At 38.5% G+C, this 16,957-nt stretch overlaps 1 protein-coding gene across 4 annotated transcripts in view; it reads left to right on the forward strand.

Annotated features, from left to right (window-relative positions):
• Positions 1 to 16,957, forward strand: part of DCLK1 (doublecortin like kinase 1) — a 410,798-nt gene that overhangs the window by 155,531 nt on the left and 238,310 nt on the right. The window lies entirely within an intron of this gene.

A 16,957-nucleotide genomic window follows, 5' to 3' on the forward strand; every position in this document is an offset into this window, starting at 1 on the left:
CGACGGAAGGTCTGACGATAAAAGGAAGCAATATATATGCAAGAACTTCTGAAAAGTCACATGATCTGTGCAAATATAAAATAGTGTTTGTTCTCTTCTGGTTTCCTCACCCACTCATAAACTTCATAATGAATTCATAAAAAGTTGAATATTTAAATTAAAATTAAGAACACCATTTTGCCTTCTTTGATTGCACATTGCTTAGACTCCTTTTCACAGGCTCTGGAAGGTATCTGAGGTAACTGCCTGGGTCTGTCTTTGTAAATACCACCTTTTTGCAGGTAATCACCCACCACACGCAAAGCACTGTGCTATATACACAGAGGACCCAAAGAAGTAGGAGATACGCTTCCTGCCCCATAGTGACTTGAAGTTTGTTTGGGAACTGAGGGACAGGAATGTCAGGTGATCAAGGAGGCAAGAGATTCTGGTTAAGTCATGGGAATGGCAGACCATGGGTTCAAGGAAGGAATGTGGGAAGTATGAGCAAGCACAATGTGGTGGAGATAGACTGGGAGAACCATGAAGAGTCTAGAAATTAGAGGTTATAGTGAGGGAGAAGTAAGTGAGAAACAAGAAAGGCAATCAGTTTTCATGTAGGAAAAGCATCAGGCAACTTGAGCTCATAGTCCATGTAGAACACTGATAATCTGGGTGACCATAGGGAAGTCACTGCCCTTTCCTAGACTTACATCATAGATGATCCCTCATCTGTAAAATGATATTACGATACTTACACTCTCTACCCCCTGAGTGTGGGAAAAGTACTTTCCGTTTGTATAGTGTTACATAAATGAATTGTTTTGGGGGGGAAGAAGAGATGACTTTTCCAAGATCATACAGCTAGTAGTAGGTGTTTAAAGCTAGATTAAAATTCAGGTCTTCCTGAATCTAAGGCCAGTACTCTCTCCCCTGTACCACCTAGCTGCCTCTGTTATTATTAATGAAAGTTAAAATGGAATATATATGTATCTACGTCCTGCTTATGATCTATGACCAGATGGGTTGTGTATAGTGTCACTCTTTGCTGCTAAAGGGTGATACTGAATTTCTTTAGCTCAGAAAAAGGTAGCATTGGAAGTGTCTTTTCATAATTGTCTTAAACCGAAGGGTCAATTATTCCAAAAACATCAGCAAGGAGAGAATGAATGAATGAATGCCTGTTTGATTGTTTTTAGTGTTGCAAAAATGCTGAATTCGAGTGACACACTTTAACAATGAAGTAAGCTCATTTTAATGAGAGCCTGGTTATGAAATGTCAGATTTTGGAACAGAAGAAAAAGTCATATTTTGCACATGAAAGCGGAGTTCCTTCTATAGTAAGTGGATTCAGACTGCTTCAGGTTTCAAAACAGCAGATTGACAAGAGAAATATTCTGTCTGATAACAGGGAAGATTTTCACTCCTATGCCTTTCTAGTTCATACTTATTTCCTGCTGAGAATTGCTGTAGTTTATCCCCAGTTTAATTTCAGATGAAAAGACATAGCAGATGTCCCTTATTTCTTTAGAGTCTAAAGTCAAGTTCAACTGATTTCTGTCCTAACTATAGTATAGTGGGAGCATGAAGGACTTGTCAAAAAGTGGGAGTGAGTCACTGTAGAGGGAAGAAAATTGTGATGGTGGTTTATGGGCTATTATGAGTACTTTTATGTGCTTCTGGTATTTTTCAGTACCCTGAGAACTCTTATTGTCCTTTCTTTCTAATGTCCTGTAATAAAGGCTGTCCTGTATCTCTAATACCATTGTTACATTGAGTGACTGTATAGGATTTGGATACCCCTTTTACTCACATTTGTGGGGAAATCAGGCATAAACTAAATTTGGAGATTTCACAAAGTAAATTATGGGTAGAAGTATAATGAATCAAAACTGATCTTTTGGGGGAATCAAGATTATGCCAAGATCTCTGTGAGACCAAAAGGTAGGGGGACCCTGGGCCATAGGTTGCAAAAAATATATACTGATGTAGAAGTCCTGTATTATATGGATACAAAAGGGATTTATATAGCTGTATGCTAATAAATGGCACATTTTTAAAAAACTTTCATTTTTGGGTGACTTCTGAAAAGAATCTTTCGAACAGTTAGTAAAATCACTACAAACCAAGAAACATCATCTTGGAAAAAGGACTGCCTGAATTTAAGAATAAAAGGGGTATCCCAGGTCCCGTGCAATCACTTGGGGTAAAAAAAGTATTGGAAACAGGACAGCTTTATTTCACCCCACAGGGGAAAATAAAAAATGACAGAGAAGACACAAAGGATTTTCAGGATGCTAAAAATAAATACGGAAAGCACAGAAAGAACACTTGCAAATATTCTATATACATAAAGCACATAAAGGTACTCCCAATAGCACACAAATCATAAACACAATTTCATCCCTTCTCTTGTGGGTCTAATGCTTCAACAGGGTCCTAGAGGGTCATAGTCAGTGTTATACCCTTTAGGCTAGACTGTCCTCAGAAGCCAGCTAAACTGGAGTTGCCCTCGGGGGAACACCTTGACACTCTAGAAAATTCCTCTTTCTCTTGTTGTTACGTCAGACTTATAGCGCTGTCCTGTGGATTAAACTCTCCTCATAAGGGAGAAATGTACTTTGGATTTGCATCCCCGTACCATTAGCTCTATTGTATCTTTTTAAAAAAATTTGAAGTTTTTCAAAAATTTTTTAATGGTTTTACATTTTAAAAAAATTTTAAGTTTGTGGTATACAGGTGTCTGGCAAATTAAATTCTACTTGGGAAAATATGAACTGATACTGTTCGGGTTAGTTGTATAAATGTTTTAAGAGAAATATCATCTTGAGCGTTTTGACTGAGAAGAAACATATTTTCTAGGACTAGAAAGGTGTTATTCTGATGCTGATCCACTTCATTCAATTTGTAATCTCATTAATGTGGGTACACCCATCAGTGCAGATCACAGCCCATCACTTTCTTTTCAACCTATGCATTTCTCTGCCCATGGTTGTTTTATTTAAAGAGGATCTTCCCAACATACTGAAAGCTTAAGTCATCTCAAGCAGTCACCACAATGTGGAAACCAAAAAAGCTCAGACCTCACTTTTAGGCAACAAAAACTTGATCTCTTTACCAAGCAGAGACAGAGCATGGGTACAACGATGGTTTAGAAGTTATCTTCATTTGTAAAGCACTCTAGAGCAGGATGGAAGACACTTTTGAGCATTTATCACTTCACAAAGCAGCAGAAAGCAGTGAAGGAAAAATAAGTCTATAGAAACTTCATTAGGAGCCTTAGCATATCAAGACCCTTCAAGGGTTGAACTGGCAGAATAACAACAAATTAGAGGGAAATAAAACAGGTGTCAGTTTTTCTATTTGTATTTATTGAAACTATTCATGGAACCACTAACTTTGGACCCTGATATTCTAAATCCCAATGACAAAGATGAGCAGAGCGGCTGACCTAGAAAAAAAGCATATATGGAGGAAATTCATCCTGGAAGTGAAATAATCTCAAAAACACTGCGAGATCATTGCAGGTGATATGTTCTGGTTGGTCTCCTGAACTTAGGTCTCTCCCTACTCTAATCCACCCACAACTCAAAATGATCCTCCTGAAAGACAAGTCTGACCATACCAACTCTCCCATTATTCCACTTCCTATTTGATAGAATCCATTGGTTCCCTATATCTAAAATCTTGTTTGGGCTTGAAAGCACTTCATAACCTGAACCTTTTCTACCTTTCTGATCTTACATCTTATTCTTGTGACACTGGCCTCCATACTGTTCTTTGCATGAACCATTCCATATCCTGACTCCAGACATTTTTCGCTGGCTTTCTGCCATGCCTCTCCCTCCTCATCTCCACATTCTGGATGCTGTGGCTTCCTTCAAGTCCCACCATTTGTGAGAAGCCTTTCCCAGTCCTGCTTAACCTTAGTGTCTTCCTCTGAGAATATTTCCAATTTATCCTGTGTATAGCTTATTTGCACATAGTTGTTTTCAAGTTGTCTCCTTGCATTAGACTGTGAGCTTCTGGAGAACAAGGGACTGGTTTTTGACTTTCTTTGAATCCCCAGTGTTTAGCACAGGGCCCGACACGTGGTAGATGCTTACTAAATGTTAGTTGACTATGTTCTGGAAAGGGAGAGTGTCAAAAGAATTGAGGGAAAATCATAATTATTATACCCAAAAAACCCCCAATCTTTAGGACATCAATAATTCTTACTCCATGTGATATCTTTCTTAGCATTATGAAATTTTTCTGAGAATAAACTATATGTGTGTCAAGGGCATCATTGATGAAAATGAGAAGGGAATAGTCAAGCTTTTATAGTTGATTTTTATAGTCACACAAGTGTTTATTATACATTGGTTATTTAAACAAAAAAAAAGATTTATTTTGCAGAACAAAACATGGTTAAAGTCTTTCCTCCTTGTATGTGTATGTTAAAATCATATAAGATTCCTTGATAAACGCAGTCAAAAAGAAAACCATATTTATCCACCCTCTGACTATGGACATCAGCAGAGGTGAAGATGTGTGATCACCAAAGGTGTTTGCTGCTATGACAAAGGATGTCTTGAAGATGGCATTGTAATGAACCCAGTAGTGAAATCCATGATTACTCAGGAAAATTGGCCTAACAATACACCCACATACCAAAACCCCCCAAAAAAATATAACAATAAGAACAACAACAATAACCCTAAACCCTAAATGGATAAAAAATTCATATGCCTCAACTCTGACATGGTTGGATAGTTAGATGGCTAGTCAATTGAATAAGTATTTTTAAGTGCCTGCTATGTACTAGGAACTATGCTAGGTTTTAGGTCTACAAAGACAAAAACAGTTCCTCTTTTCAAGAAGTTTATAGTGTACTTGGGGAAATGTGCAGATAAATAAATAACAGAACAAATACCAAGTTAATTTTTGAGGATAAAATATTAACAACTGAAGCAATCAGGGAAAAGCCACCTCTTTTTGGAAGTAACAGTTGATCAGAGTGCTGATGAAAACTGAGGGGGTTTTAAGAAGTAGAGGTAAAGAGAAAGAACATAGCCACCATCATTGACAGCTTTTATGAAAGGAAGGGCAGTAGGAGATAGAATGGTAGGTATGGGAACAGCAAGTGGGTCAGTTTGGCTGAAACATGGAGTGAATGAAGGTGAATAATGTATAATTGGCCTGGAAGGGTGGGCTAGAGCCAGATCATGTAGGTCCCTCAGTGCCAAAGAGAAGAGTTGGTATTTGATTCTGGAGGCAATAGAATCACAGATGCTTCTTGAGAAAGAACATGACATGGCTGGACCAGTATCCTAAGACTATTCATTTGGCAGCTTACATGGAGAATATGTTGGAGGGGAGCTGGATGAGGAAAGATCAGCTGATTGTCTAGGTGATGGGTGCAGAGAAGGGACAACTGAACCCAAAAGAGCTAAAGAATTTATGGGGAGAACCCACTAGTATAGTCACACATACTGAGTAAGATAGTGATGATGATCCTGCAAATTAAAACTTCAGTGCATATATAGTTCACCTGGGACAGGCATTGCTGATATTTCTTCCCCCAACCCCACAGCAATTCTTGCCTTGTTCCTGGAAAATTGCCAGAGAAAAGGCAAAGACGAATGTGGGTACCCAAGGGGACCAGAGTAGCTCTGTCAAGAAGAGCATAATTTTATCATTTTTTTCTTCACCATTCTTGTGTTTTATAGACTTCCCCTACGTTACCATTTCCAAGGCCTCCATCGGTTCATTTATTTTTCTTTTTACATTTCTGCACACATCCTCATCTTTAAAAAGAAACACAATTCTGCTCAAGTAGGTCATTGCCCCCTTCAGCAGAAGCTACTGTATGTACTGGGGATACCAAGAAAAAATAAAAAGTAGTCACTGTCCTCAAAGAATTCATATTCTATTGTTTTAGTGTTGCATGTTGATAACAGTTGGCATTACCAGACATGATGCTTCTCTTAAAATCCACAGCAGTGGTATGTAATGTATCAAATCACCTTTTCCACATTTATCTAATTTTTGGATACCTGATTAAAGTGTAGAGATAGGTGGGATTCTTTTTGCAGTTTCTTTCTGCCCCTAGCTGGAAGGGATTAGATTTTTCCTCCTTTCCTTAGAAATGAAAATATTTTATTACTGAAGTGGATCTGTGATCTCATCAGTGTTGATATTTTCTCCACCAGTGCAGGTCATGATTCCTCCATGCTTTCCCATCTTGTTAAATTTTTGTCCATTTATTTTTATAAATCCTTCATAGAAGTTCTTAGGACATTGGAAGTCTTCTTCTGGTTTTTTATATACTTGATGAGCTCTGCATTGAGGTTTTCTATTTTATGACCACCCAACTTTTTTTTTCCCCCCTGGCCATGCATGTCCTTGAAAATGTCTTTATGACAGTTTAGTTCTAACCACCATTGCATCTTTCCACTGGAATACCTACAATAATGAGTCTTCTAAGATGCCGATGATAGTGAAATCTCACAATTCTAACTCTTGATTTGATTCTAGCCAAACCCAAAACATGTCATCCCATCTCCTGCCTTTGCACCCTGAACAACCTGAGTTTGGCTCATGATGGGATTTAGATTTAGAGTGTCAGCTAATAATTTCTTATTTCTCCTCATTTTTGCAGTAAATGAACAAAAGAAAATTGGGGTAGGAGAAGAAATTTTTAGAATAAATACAGTAAATAAAAAGTGAGATGACTTGTAACTTCATTCTTGTAAATAGCTTTCAGTCTTTAAACATTATTTCAAAACTGTTGGAAAACATTCCTCCCCAAAGATGGTCTCTTGACATGCCTCTCTTGACATGTTCTGCTGAACCCCTGGAAAATCTTAAACTCTTTTTAAGACTGGGAAACCTTCAGCATCCTCAAGGGCAAGATGTGGAAAGGATTACTTCAAGACATAAATAATGACAAGGAGTTTCTGATGTAGTTTCTGGGCGGGTGCCATGCTTTTGAAAAGCAGCATTAAGAAATGGATTACACCAACATGTATCAAAAGAAGTTGTGGTCTGATACTGGAAATGTATATAGCCTGAACACTGCTAATAAAGTTATTCTCAGATCCTCAGAGACATTAAAAATGCAGCATAAAGTGAAACCTTTATTTTGTGAAAGTTGCTGAGAACTTTGTCCCAAGAGATTATCAGTTATTGCCTAGGGTCTGTGTGTTCCTTTTAATGGATGCCATATGACCATCACCTTGTATATGCTAATAAATGGAGGTCAGTGTTAGCTTATTGGAGTCAGACACTGGATTCTCTTTCACAAGCTGATCTCACTTCTTCTTAGCATGAAAGCTTTGATCTGCTCCCTTTGCAGGTTTACCCCTCCTTAGGTACCTTATTCATCTCCCCCACAGCCCTCAGGGACTTACATATTGGTGTGGACAGCAATTATTTTTCATCTTACTGCAGCTCAGAACAACTAACCTCCAGCCTTCCACTACCCTCAGCCGCCCAGTAGCAGGTATTAGAGATATATGCCACCGTGGCCAGCAGACACTGGATACTTAAACAAATCAAAGGAATGGATTGAGCACTAGTTAAAACCAGGAATGATGCCATTTGAATTTATTGTACATGAAAGGTTAATAGATCAGTCATAAGTTTACAAGTCTGACGTGCAGCAAATCCCATTTAGCAGTACATAACTTACTAAGGGCTATAAAATTCAGCATTATATTTCACCCAGTTTAGCAGTGCCCAAAGGTTGTCAGATTCTGACTCTATGGACTGCATATATTGTTGCAGGCAGGTTTCCAAACCTCTGGATTGATTAGGGTCCAGAATGAAAGTTTCAGAGATGACGTGGATATCCCAGCAAGTGTGAGCCTTTTGTTGGCATTTTTTACTACCTTGGCTTTTATTAGGTGCCCAAGAATAAGGAACACTCCTTTCTACTGAGCCAGAGCTTTGAAGGGATACCCCAGATCCCCAAAGTTCACAGCCTAATATCTATTATATTACATCACTCCAGCTGTGGTTGTGCTTAACAAAGAGGGATCATGAGGAAGGCTTGCTTTATGTGAAGAAAACTGGGGTTTTCTCAGGAGTGAATGGGTTTGGCCTGTCTGTATCTTAATGAAGCAAACACATGTCTCTGTAAGAAGCATCATTAATCTGCTAAACAATCCAGACCTTAGAAGTAAAGCATGGTTAGAGACATACAAGGGCTTGGCCTCAAGCCAAATGCAGTTACAGAAATAAGGCAGAAACTTTTCTTCTCTCTCTATTGATTCCGCAGGTAGATATTTAATTATATCTTGCTTAAGGCAAGCAATGTACTGCTGAAGTTATGTATAAATCAAACTCTAATAAGTAGAGAAGTTTAAAATTCTATGAAGTGTTTGTTAATTAAAGGAATGGATAGGTGGGAATTGAATGGTGGGAAGAGAACTGATTTTGGAATCACAAGATCTGGGTTCAAATCTACTTACTACCTGTTAGACGTTGAGGAAAATCATTTAACCACTCTGAGCCTCAGTTTCCTCAATTTCAATATTCACATATTAAACTTTAGGTGGTGCTATACTTGTATATCTAATGATCTATTTAAAATATTTTCTCTTGAATGGCTGTATCAGGTCCAATGTGTTTTCTCCCTCCTACGCCACACTGTGTGGTGAGGCAGCATCATTTTATTCTGGGAGGCATCACTGATTCTGATATTTTGTAATGTTCTGGGCCTCAGCCATTTCCTTGCTGCAAATGAATAATGAGTGAGCTGTGGGTTGAAAGCTAATGGTTCAAGATGAAATCAGAGCCTCATTGCCACGTGGGCAATAATCATTTATTGTCTCCATGGAAACAGCCATTTATCAAGATACTACTATTTCCAAAGACAGCAAGAGAGAGTAACTAGTTTCTGCAACTTCGGGTCATCTGTTGAAAAACATATTTAACAACCACAGATTGGAACAGAAAGAAGAAAATAGAAAACCATCTGCACATGGGATGGGGAAGCTTTGATTGGGCTTCCTAAAGCTTTCTTTAAAGAACAGGGACTCAAAATGGACAGGCAAACTAAGCTAAAATACATGAATTGCTAATTCAGTAAGTACACGTGCCATCTGGGTTGAATTATCTGAAATTGGGAAGCACAGTGTAATGGACAGACCACAGGATTTGGAGGCACACCTGAGCCTGAATCCCACCTCTGCAATCCCCCTTTGGGCCATAGTTTGGAGGGGTCTGACTAGATCAGACATTCCTTACTTTCTCTGTGTCGTGGCCCTCTTTGGACATCTAGTGAAGTCTGCGGACTCCTCATGTAATTGTTTTAAATATATAAAGTAAAATATAGAGGATTAAAAAGGAAGCCAATTATATTGAAATATAGGCATCAAAGTATGAAACAAGTTCAAAGGCCTCAATTTTAAGAACCCCTGGACTAGGTGATTGCTAAGGTCTGTTCCCAATTCAGTTTTATGGTTTTAAAACCTAGACCAACAATTACACACTCTTTAGAAGGGTTTCTGAAGCTCCTGTAGTGTAGTCAGAGGACCTGAGTTCAAATCTGGCTCAGACACTTGACACTTAGTAGCTGTGTGACCCTGGGCAAGTCACTTAACCCAGACTGCCTCACCAAAAAGCAAAACAAACAAACAGAGGAACTGAGAGGCAATCTATGAACAAGTAATTATGTACCACCCACTGTGCTAGTTGCTGAGAATACAGAGACAAAGTGAAAATAGTTCCTACCCTCAAGGGGCTTATAGTCTAGCTAAGGGAGATAACATGTGCTTTGCCATCTATGAAACACATACAAGGTGATTCTGAGGGGAATATGCTAGCAGCTGAGGCATCAGGAGATGAACTGAATAGTGAGTGAGATGACAAAAATGATCTATGGGGAATTAGGCACCCCGTTGAAATACACTAGTGACACCATCACTTTCCCAGCAACATCTGACACTTTTATCCTCTTGTTCTACATGTCAGCCAAAATGAGACTAGGATCATAATAGAATTTAGTGTTATGAAGAGAATTAGAATTAATCTACTTCAATTCTCATTGTAGTTGAGGAAACTGAGGCCCATAAAGATTAGATGACTTTCCCAAAGTCACACAGGTAATAAATAGCTGAGCTAGATTTCAGTCACAGGTCCCCTGACTTTGAATTGAGCACTTTTCCAATATTTTATACAATTCCCTAAATATAATCCATGGTTTTCTGCTTCCCTACCTCTTCCCCTGTACCTGGAATGTCTTTTTTAACTTCACCTAGGTTTGAGAAAGCCTCACTATCCTTCAAAATTCAGCTTAAAACTAATTTTATCCCATTAAGGAAGAAAGATAATGATAGTAATTACTCACCAGGACTTCAAGATTCACAAAACTCTTTTTTTTTTTATAACCATATTTATTTATTTATTTATTTATTTATTTGTTACCATAATGGTAATACAACCATTATGATCTCCATTTTGCAGTTGACAAAACTGAAAGTCAGTGAGATAGATTGACTTATCTGTGATTGTAGAGCTAGTGAATATGTCAAAGCTAGGATTGAATCAAAACAATCAAAAGAAAAATCTACCCAGTCAACCAGAGGTAAGAGGATGGAATATGTGGGGACAATCCACCTATCTGTCTTGAATTGACAGGTATTGGGACTGGAACTGATGCGAAAGTATAGAGGAGAAAGTCAGGGAAATATTCAGATACAATGACAAGAAATCCCTTGAAAAGCATTAGAGTCAAATTCCAGAGACACAGGAGCAGAAGGAAGACTTCACTACCATCACTAACATTGTAGGCAGGATAGGATCAATGCCATATTTATAAATGGAAGCTTCACATCAGAATGGGGCTACTGGTATGGCTTAAGCCCAGACTAATTGGGACCTGGAATCAGTGGATAGGCCAATTTCCAAGAGAGTTCCGACTTTAATACTCCATTGAATATTGAAGATATATACCTTTGATCTTTAAATATCTGTAGCATTCTGTTACCTAGATCTCCATATAAATGATAAGATCCTTCTTACCTGAGTGGTAATAAAAAGAAAGAATAAAAGTATAGGTTGTTACATGGAAAGGCTGAACAAAAGATTGCAAAATAATTTAAAGAAATCTCTGTAGGAAAGCTATCATAATGAATGTTTCTCAGATTAATGATACAATTTGGCACTCATCACTATAAATCCCCTACACACTTCTGCCTATCTTTCTGAAGCTGGAATCAGTCACACATACATGTGGATATTTTTGTCATCTGTAGCTGTGTATTATTAGCTCTTGCTTTATATGTAGTTTAGCCACCTTGTGGGGGGGGGGGTGTACTTTTTAGCTTAGGACCAGCTTCTTCCTATCATCCAGCACATGTCTCAGCTATTCCTATTGTTGAGATGAAAAGGGAAATCTGCTAAAGAGGAATGAGTAGCTCTCACAAAATGAAATTCTAGGCACAATTCCACATGATTGCAGTGAGACTGATGCACCTGCAGAGGGAGCTTATCCAGTTCTAAGATTTTTAAAGTATGTACATACACTATGGAATGGGGAGCATGAAATTGAGGAAGAATCTACAGCATCATGTCAAGAAGACTAAAGCTTTTGAATAAAGGCATGAGTGAGTGAGTAGAAAGACATTTATTAAGTACTCAGTATGTGTCAAGCCGTGCTAAACCTTCAGTATATGAAATACAAAACAAGATAGTCCCTACCCTAATAGGGGAAAGCCAGAGAAGTTTGTTTTAGTCTGATAAGTCCCTGAGCTGGTTATGTAGAACAATAGGACAGTCCTTCAAACTGCCCTTTCCAGAGGCAATGGGAATGTCCAAATTTTTTTACTGCCATAAGTGAGAAGAGAAATGGGGGAGGGGGAGGAGATACTTTGAATGAGACAAGGTAAAGATGAGGTCCCAGAAAGTGCAAAGCTGAGTGGTTTAGCTCTTCCTGGGCATGATCTTTGATAGTCTAGAGAATGGAAAGGGAGCCATAGAGCAGAAAATGAGTGAGGTTGGCAAAGAGCATTAAGGGGACTTTTAAAAATGTGTTAAACCTCACAGGACGTAAATGAACTGATATAAAGTGAAATGAACAGAACCAGGACACTGTACACAGTTAACAGTAATATTGTATAATGAGAAACTGTGAATGATCCAAGACTATCCCAAAGGACTCATGATGACAAATGTTATCCTTCTCCAGAAAAAGAACTGATGTCTGAATATAGACTGAGGTATACTATTTTTCACTTTTTTTGTTCAAGTCTTTTTACATGAAATGACTAATATGGAAATGTTTTACATGATTGCACATGTATAACCTATATCAGATTGCTTACCATTTCAGGGAGGGGATAAGGAAAGGATAGAAGGATACAATTTAACTCAAAAATTTTTTTAAATCATGGAATTGTTTTCACATGTAATTGGGGGGAAATAAATTATTTTAAAAATGTGTTAAATCTGTGTTGAGGGTAAGAAAAGACTGTAATAGGTCTGGGGGAATGACCTTTGAAGGTTATAATACTGTTAAGTGCATCCAGAAATGGCTGAAAGACACTTCCAGATCCTTTAAGGTGGTCCTTTAGAACAAAAACTATTTTCTCTCTCTTTTTGAGTATATAACTCTTTACAGTGTATAGCTCAATTCAATAGTTCTTTGTTAGGTGCCTAATATATGCAAGATATTGTGTTCTACATACAGTAGGCACTCAATTAGTGGTTAATTTATTAATTGAACAAATTAAATGCATTTTTTTCAATAAGGCCCAGGGGTAGTCTAAAGAATAATATTCAATATTAATAAAATTAATAAATTAATAAAAATTAATTTTAAAAATTAATTAACTTTAGCAGTATGCCCAAATCCATTGTCGTTACCCAGAGAAGTCTCTCATATGCTGGGCTACCATTGAACCAAGTGCCCCAAATGGTTATCAATTTCATGGAGGGAAATAGACTACTTCAGTATGGCTCTCTTTGAAGCCAACTTCTTACCATCCTGGTGAACTCTGTCATAATAAGGTAGTTGTTCCTACTTTATTAGACACTAGTCTTTATATTTGTGGGGCCATCTTATGGGGATATTTAGTGGATCAAAAGAAAATGGTGAAGAGAAAACTTTTTTTTTTAATGTAGCCGCAAGACGTGGTATGGTATGGTATGGTATGGTATGGTATGGTATGGTATGGTATGGTATGGTATGGGTTCTGTTCCTTATTTGTTTACTAGCCACATGATTTTGAATAAATTTCTTAGCCTCAGCCGTCTTATCTGTAAAATGGGGGTTAAAGTGCTTTTCCTGACTAAATTAAGGATCTGAATCAGAAAATTTCTTAAGAATTCTTTCTGGATCTATAACCTTGGTGCTTGAATGGATAGAGCACTGAGCCTGGAGTCAGGAAGACCTGAGTTCAAATTCAACCTGAGACACTTAGTAGCTGTGTGTCCTTGGGCAAATCACTTAACTTTTGTTTGCCTCAGTTTGCTCATCTGTCAAATGAATAATAATAGCACCTACCTCCCAGGATGAAACAAGATAATTGTAAAGTGCTTACCACAGTATCTGGCACATAATGCTATATAAATGTAGCTATTATTATATTGTTATTATTATTATTATTATTATTATTATTATAAGTATGGTCAGTAGAATGAAGTAGTAAAACAGATAGTCTGAGAATAAGAATTATTTCATAATTGATAAAATGCCTTTATTCTGGTGGTACAAATCTAAATTATTATCTCTTAAGAAAGAAAATATAGAAAGGACCCCTATTTTTTTTCTCCATTGGCATTCCCTATCTGGTCCTTACCAGGAAAGGCCAGGACTAGAAGGCATTAAGATGTTAAAAATTAGTCAATAAGCATTTATTAAGCACACATACTGCGTACCAGGCACTGTGCTAATAGCTGGGGATACAAAGAAAGGCAAAGGACTCTCAGGTGGGGGAGACAACATGAAAACAACTGAACAAACAAAATTCATACAAGATAAATTGGAGCAGGGTTGTAAAGCACCTGCAATAAAGGGAGTCAGGAAAGGCTTCTTATAGAAAATGGGATTTTAACTGTGACTTGAAGGCAGCCAGGAACCAGACCTAAGAAGGGAGAGTATTCCAGGCATGGAAACATCCAGTGAAAACGCTGGGAGGCTAGAGAGCAAGTGTCATGTGTGAGGAGTAGCCAAGAGGCCGATGTCACTGCACTGAAGAGGACACAGAAGGGAGGAAAGGGCAAGAAGGGGGCCAGGTTGTAAAGGGCTTAAATGCCAAGCAGGTTTTTAGATTTCATCCCTGAGCTGAGGGAGCCAGTATTGAATGGAGGAGCGACATGGTCAGATCTGTCATCCAGAAACTCTTGAGTGGGGGAGTAAGGGAGGAGAATGAGAATGAAAAGGAGAGATATATGCACTAATAGACTCCTTCACGCTTCTTTCTCTTTTGGGTCCCAAACCCAAGCCCTTCCGACTGCCATATTTCCATTCCATTTAACCAAGTGGTCTCTTCCCTTCTGAGACTCAGTTTCCTTATCTGTAAAATGAAGGGATTGAATTAGATGATTTCCATGGTTCACACAAGGAAGGTCTAAATATTCTCTAAATATGTTAATCTCTTCCTTAGGCAGGAATAACAAAAGAGGAAGCACCAAGCTAATAGATTTGACCACATAATCAGCCAGATTCCTGCTATCACTGCCTAGGGAGCCGTCAGTTACCCTTAGAGTCACTTAGCCTTTGCTAATTGCAAAATAAACAGCTCATGTGATCCCTAGAGCCTGTTTTGGGTAGGTAGTAGGTATGCTCCTGCTTCACTCATGTTGTCCATTCTTAATCACCTAAAGACTGTTTATTGACCCCTGCCCACTAACTGTTTCTCTCTCTGACAGGACACTTACTTTGAAAAAGTCACTTATGCTCCATGGGCCTCAGTTTCCTCATCCGTTAAACTGGATAACCTCTGAAAAACCCTTCTAGATCATACTCTTTTTCCCTGTGATCTTCATGGTTATTATTATTTTTAGGATTTAAAAAAAAATTTTATTTGTATTGATATTAATATGACACTTCCCTACACTCAAACCTGCCCCCTTCACATATATACATACATACATGCATTAATGATGATGCTAATGATAATAATAATAGCTAGTGTTTATGTGCCCCTGTAAAGGAAGTGCTATTATTATATCCATTTTACAGATGAAGAAATTTTACAGTTGAAGCTGAAAGAGGTTTAAATGACTTGCCCAGGCTTACCCAGCTATAGTATTTGAAGTAGGAGTTGAATTCTGGTCTTCCTGCATCCACATTCAACACTAGTAGTCATTACACCACCTAATTGCCTCTCAAAGCAAGTGACTGAAAACCAGTTCAGGAAAACAACCAGATAAAGTAGAGTGTATTATAGTGGAAAGAGGGCTGGGTTTCGAATCAGGAGAGAATGGGTTTTAATGCCACCTCTGCTACTTAGTAACTGTGTAATTTTAAGTTATACCTCTCTAAGTCTTAGTTTCCTCATTCCTGTTTGTTCTGTAAGAATTAGATTCAGTCAAAAGGTCGCACTTAAGGACCTAGAAGGCCACAGGTTCCCCACCCTTGCTTTAGTAGATGGTCTTCTCTCTGCTTTGCTATGGCCAGAAATGTATCCTCTGGTGAGGAGCCTGTCAGAATTTAGCAGGGCCCTATCTGCTGCCAGGACTGCACTAGAGTCTTTTTCAGCTTGCAGGAGACTCTGCTCACCACCTAGTATAAGGCTTGGGGAGCTCAGGGTTACCTCCATGCCAAGAAAAGGTACCAGAGAAGGACCTTTGTGGGGGATCATTAACACTTGTAACCTGTGAATCCCTTAAGGATCACTAATCCCTGTTACAAGTGGCCTTGCATCCAAGGTGAATAAATTTATCAGCTTTCCACATCTCTGATACAAGAAAAGGTGGAGAGAGGAGGTAGGTGAATGTGAAAGAAAAGGAACTAGCAACCCTGCTAAATACATCAGTATGCAGAAACATTTCCAGATTTCCCTAATTGCTGTTTTTATTCTCTGAACTTCTATTTTAAGCACACACACACTCACATGCAGATTGACAGTCACTAGCCACAGTAATGACTGTGTCTGTCTGTAGGGCCTCCAATCCCATGTTACCATAGTGATGGAAGGCACTGCAGAAAGACACAATGATCACGCTGCCAGCAGGGAGCAGAGCGGCACACTTGAGCCTCCCGAGTGCTAGGAGATTTTGTGCTGTGAGAAGGGAAAGTGGGAAATCAAATTGGGGGATGGGAAGGTGAGAGAGAGTGGTAGTGACAATTAGCTTGAAGGGATCCCTGGGGAGAAGTGCTTCAGAGGTGTGAGATTGGATGTAGCAGGGGCTAGAAGAGGTAGAAAAAAAAATTGTGGACTATGAGAGAAATATGAAGGAGGAAGAAATGGGAGATGAAGGGAGAAGGAAACATAAAAGAATAAAAATAGGAGAAACCAGTTCTACAGAGGACTTAAAAAACAATTCCCATCAGCAGGTGCTGTTTCTAAAACCATAAGGAACAAAAAAGAAAAGGTAGCATTATCTTAGAGAGAGAAGAACGGATTTGAAAGACTAACACAAGTAAATGGTTACAGCATCTTTTTCTTTGCTTTCTATAGTCAAAAGCATTTCTAGGCACCAACTCAGTCAACCTCATAGAATTAGTTAGGGGGAAAGGATGGACCTTATTTCTTGGACCAGCATTTATCCCATAAACTCCTTCCTACTTTCCGAGAGAAGAGCCATAGGGAGCATGGAGGCTGTCCACAATTTTCATACGGTAGACTGACATCAGTGATGATACATTAATAACTTTTTCTTAGGTCTTAGTACAGATCAAATTCTGTTACAGAGAATAAAGTCTCCACATAATTTAATTGTGGAGTGGATAAATATTGTCTGAAATCACTTTTCCATCTCAACTAGGACACAAGCCCTCAGAGGCTGAGTATAAAATAGAATAGAGGTCCAGCCTTCTTTAGAG

This window comes from Phascolarctos cinereus, unplaced genomic scaffold (genome assembly GCF_003287225.1).
Source record: "Phascolarctos cinereus isolate Bilbo 61053 unplaced genomic scaffold, phaCin_HiC Scaffold_726;HRSCAF=1367, whole genome shotgun sequence".
Classification (NCBI taxonomy): domain Eukaryota; kingdom Metazoa; phylum Chordata; class Mammalia; order Diprotodontia; family Phascolarctidae; genus Phascolarctos; species Phascolarctos cinereus.